The sequence below is a fragment of the Montipora capricornis genome, chromosome 8, assembly GCF_036669925.1.
Source record: "Montipora capricornis isolate CH-2021 chromosome 8, ASM3666992v2, whole genome shotgun sequence".
NCBI lineage: Eukaryota > Metazoa > Cnidaria > Anthozoa > Scleractinia > Acroporidae > Montipora > Montipora capricornis.
In genome coordinates this window covers 39,575,021-39,579,504 of record NC_090890.1, presented here as the reverse complement: position 1 = coordinate 39,579,504, position 4,484 = coordinate 39,575,021, and positions in this window count along the sequence as shown.

Sequence of the window (4,484 nt, the reverse complement as noted above, 5' to 3'; positions counted from 1 at the left end):
TATATCGAAGAGGGACGTGCCGCGTGTCTTCAACTCTTGGCTGATGCAATACTTTACCATATTTAGAAGCTGATGTATGCTTTGACCAATTAGAATCCAGAAAGTTTGACGTCAATTAGCTTGTCATACCAGTTTGATGAACCAGCTGAGAATGGACTTTAGATGATCACGCGACAATCAGCAGGAGTAAATCTCATACCCAGATCTCTGAGGCAAGTACTTGCTGTAATGTATAGAACGGGGAACGGTGGAACGGTGGAATGGTGGAACGGCGGAATACTTAACAACGGAACGGTGTGATAAAATAGCAGTGCACCATGAGAGAGTACACCAGAGTACCCCATTTTCAGTGATTGTGGTATCCTTGCATACGGCGAGAGCTACTGAAATTTAAACTGACCAATCAGAATTCAGCGAGCGGGAAAAACTGTGCTATCCTTGTGCTATTCGACGTCACGCCAATTGTTTACATTCGGATTGGTTAGATTGGTGGACATTCGCTCAGCCTTTTCTTGTGACTCTCTTGACCGTCGCTTCTTTGAACTCAGCGGGACAGAAATGACGCATTGTTCTGGCAATCAATTTGCCAATCCACTTTATCCAGTTTATGAATTGGTCTAGCATGTGATTAAAAACCAGGATCGCCTTTGAACTTTATTCTGTGGAGGAAGAAGACGTTGCTGAGTGAACATTTTTACGACGAAATCCCTTGGTTTGTTCAGCACTTTGATGTCCGATAACTGAGCCGCTCTAATGAGTGTTGGGTCAATCGCATTTGGCCGTCTGACCATATGAAGTTTTTTCAGCTCTTGTTTGTGTCCATCATGATCGAACTTCAGGTGAAGCGCCATGCTGCTTTATGCCAACTTCGATGGCTTGTGATGAGCTTGCCTGCTGCCCAAATTGTTGTTGTATTTGGGCAAGATTGGTCTTATCGGGTTGGAACTTAATAGTGAGGGGAACAATTTTTCATTCATCTGTTGTGCCAAACAACAAACAATCCTGTTGGGTGTTCCACGTGCTTGGCGAGTCTTGCGCGACCATCATCTATCAGATCTGGAGTGGAGTTTTCTTTCAGTGATTACAACTTGCGATCGTTCTGCAAACATCCACGTAGCATGCAGCACTTTTTAGTGACTTCAGGATCCCCGGCCCGTTTTTCTGTTTCAAAGGGAGTCGTGCATTTTTGAGCAGTTTGTCTTCATTGCTTGTATTTTTTCGTTTGTTCCTGTTGGCGCAAAGTAACTGTGATGATTTGAAAGGACTTGAATCCTTAATTGAATTAGCGATTTTTTTAATTAAGGAACCAACAAGTGAATGGTACACAAAATTAGGAGAAACTGTTGGTTGAATAGACAATATTTGTAGACATAATTATCTACCCAGTTTAAGTAGTAAGCTCAACAAGTTGTTTGACTCCACAAGTTTCAGTTTCAGGCCACGTACCCAAATTCACCAAGGTACTGTTGCACACTACCATAGTTCTTTGGAAATTGAATAGCTCCTTGAACACCTGGTTGCTTGAGAAGAAACTTGATGTGTCTGCTCTCTACATTGGTGAATGCAGCCACTAACTGTCCATTGTGGATAAACTCCAGACCAACTCTTTTTTCAATTTAATCTTTGTTCTTCGCAGGGAATTAACAATGGTGTCCCTTGTAAAATGTTAGTTTCAAGAGTTTGTTTGAGTTATTTCCAATTTTATAGGGCACTGTGGTTGCCAGATTCACTTTAAAACTTATCATGGAAATGTAAATCAATGCCAGTGAAAAGTCAGTCTCTTGAGTTGTTGATAGAAAATTAATTTAAAATATGCATATTGAAACATCAGTTGAGGAATACTTTTTTCCCTTTTTGTGAACCTAACATACATTGCTGCCATTTATTTATTGCTTGGTCATTCAATGTCTTGATCACATCAAATAATTTATTTTTTAGGTATTGTGTATCTTTATCTAAAAACTTAACTGGTTGCTTTTTGGAGCCCTTTTGCAGCATATTTAGATAGGCAGGAAATGTTCCACATTTTATGGTAAATAGTTCTGCATAGTTTTAAGGAATATTGCGGCCTAAGCTAATTGAATATGAGAATAAAATGTGCTGTTTGACATTTTGTGAATTTAAAGACTATTAATACTGTTTTTGCTTGTTTTAAAAGGCTTAAGGTTGGCACTCAAAAGTGTTCCTTCAACAATCTTATTCTGTAAAGATTACCTTGGAAGAATTGGATTAATGCAAGTTTTTTCTTCTAGCCTCTTTCCCCAGTGCCCTCTGAGAATGGAGTTGATTTGGTTTTGCCCGATGTTGAAAGATGAAACAATGCCTAAACCAGCCGAAGGAATACTTCATGGTGCTTTTTTACAAACATGGGCATGAGGGTGCTCATAAGCATCTGAGCACTGTTTCGCATGTTAAAGTGATAATTATTATAAATAATTTGTTTATCTTAGAGAGTCTTCTTTTCCTGTTGGTCATTCAAAAATTGTTGCAATAGCTTGTTTGAGCTGTTGGATAGAGGCAGAACATTTGATGAGGGCCTCTTGGGGAGAGGAGTCCTTGTTCCCTTTAGATATTTTCTTGTGTTTCCTTGTTCCCCAAATTACTTTGAAACTTGTTCCCAGCCTTTTGATCCCTAAAATTAAAATATTGGTTTTCTTCCCTTGTTCCCTAAAATATTTTGATATTGTTCCTCTGTTCCCCAGTTCAAATAAGCCATGTTCTCTTCTTCCCTCAAACCCCTGGGAGTGCCTCTTTGATGTTGATTCTGGTATTGGCCTAATAGTAATTCACTGTAGAATTGCAAGACACAGCAAGTTCTTATTTGGGAGTGAGGGAAAAGTTTTGAATAAATGTTTTCTCAATACAAGAAATAAAATTTGACTGCACCTTGTAGACCTTACTCTTTTCAGACATGAATCAGCTTGTTTGCACCTTTCTGGCGACCTGCGGGAGGGCAAGCTCTAGAAACTCTTCTTTAGTGAGCCTTCCGCTGAAAAACTTTCCAAGTCTGGCTTTCCGGTGTTAGGGGCCGAGGTTTTTGTGCAAAATTCATCAGCGGCTTCCTTGCAGCTTCTCAAAGTTGTTCCTTCGGGCAATGGTTAGTAAAAGTTTTGTAGTGCTTATACAAATTTTCGCTACTTGAAAAGGTATGTTTATACGAAACAAATATCAGCTTGACAATTTTTCTTTCTCGATACTCCATTTAAAATGCACGTGAGCGCTATTAATAGAGAGCCAGAAAACCATTTAAAACATTTTGTGGCAATTTTTTTTGTCAACAAACTTGGGTTGTCGGCGAGCAGAATTCGAACGTAAGCTGTTGTGCTTTGGCTTTTATTTGTGCTTTTTCTAACTAATCTAAGACGAATTCAGGCTGGTATTTTCGAATCAAGTGTAAGAAGACGGCAAAACCGTATTGATAATGTATTTATTTGAGTTAACCTCGCGAATAAAGACTTTAATCGCTTCCTTTCGACGGCGGTAGATCGACACGCACAACCGAAATGCACTGTTTCCGGTGAAAGGGCAAATGATTGACAGGATAGCACAGTTTTGACTGCCGCGCGCACTGCGGGCGCGGGTTCCGTATGCAAGGATACTCTCACAATTGAGAACGCACCAAGCAATACGTATCCCCAAATCAAGCCCAGTAAAATCGTGATACAATTCAGACTAATTGTATGCTTATCCTCACAAATTATCAACGAAACAACAATGACAGCTGTTTTACCGGTTGGGATAGTGAGGAGTAGTCTTTAAAAATCTTTGGTTTCACAAATTTAAGTGTACCTTACAAAAGTATGTCATTACGTCCTATTCTTTTTTTACACTTCCTCTCTTTTCCCTCCATTTTCTTATTTCAAGTGACCTCATCTCTATGGTTTTGTGGTCGTTTTGTGTTTGATGGTCTTTTATCCTTATATTTTTTGCCTCCCTGAATCGACATTTTTCCCTTTATTTATACATAATTCTTTCTCCTGCCTCCTAGCTAGATTATAGCTTTTTAGTTATTTTTCAGGGGGCATTGTACCTTAGTTATATCTATTTATGTGTGGTGAAAATAAACTATTTCCGTTGTTTTTGTTCTTTTCTTGTTCGGTTGCCAAGTAATGGAAACTTTTCATAATTATTCAAATAGCGGGAATATTATCATAATTTTCCGAGTGGTGAAATTTGTAAGAGTAAACATGCAATTGATCTGAATTGCTTCCAATCTCGTTCCAAGAGTCCTCGGGGTTTTCGGTCAACGGGTGAGCGCCCGGAGAGACTCTGAGATAATAGGGACTCCATTTTCCCAGAAAACGTGGGTTCCGGTCTTATTGCACGTGCTTGAGCTTAAACAGAAACAAAAGAGAAAACAGTAAACAGTAGAAATGGAAGATTGGAAGTGGTCGAGAAACAAAAAGTTTGGATTCCATTGAGCTACTTGTAAAGCCTAGTTTTTTCCATATGATCTTCAACGGTCTGCGATCGGCCGAAATGGT